The sequence below is a fragment of the Cyprinodon variegatus genome, unplaced genomic scaffold (genome assembly GCF_000732505.1).
Source record: "Cyprinodon variegatus isolate N-32 unplaced genomic scaffold, C_variegatus-1.0 Scaffold12, whole genome shotgun sequence".
Classification (NCBI taxonomy): Eukaryota; Metazoa; Chordata; class Actinopteri; order Cyprinodontiformes; family Cyprinodontidae; genus Cyprinodon; species Cyprinodon variegatus.
Window position 1 is genome coordinate 144186 of NW_015150465.1, and position 604 is coordinate 144789.

A 604-nucleotide genomic window follows, 5' to 3' on the forward strand; every position below is an offset into this window, starting at 1 on the left:
CCAACAGAGCTGGAGGAGGTGTCTGCGGAGAGGGAAGTCTGGGAGTCTCTCCTAAGTCTGCTGCCCCCGCGACCCGGTCCCGGATAAAGCGGGAGACGACGAGTACGAGTACCAACATTTCCAACGAAGGCTGTGGGTGGTAACACATGGTTTTTGGCTCGTAAAAGCAAAGACAAAATAATAACAAAAATGTCTTGCAACTTAGAAAAGAAAAAATATGTTAATTTAATGTTTGAAGCTCTAAAAATGTGGCTAAAAATCGTTTTATAAAACCTCCCGTCCACACCAGACATTTATCAAACAATCCACCAGCACTCGGTGTGTTCTTAATTACTCCAATTAATTGGAGGGTCTAACAGTTCAATAGGTAATCTAAACAATTCCAAATATAACAGGTAAATTACACATTTTGGTTCTAAATTAACTTAAATATACTATACCTACCAAAAGAAGAAAGCTAAATTGATAGAAATTACAAGATTTAGCTTAATCATTTCAGTTAAACTGATTTGTTTTAGCTTTGGATATATTTATAGTCTTGTTTAATGCTAGAAGAGAAAAGGCTTTAGTTATTTTTGTGCTGGGTAGGATATAGTTCACAAGA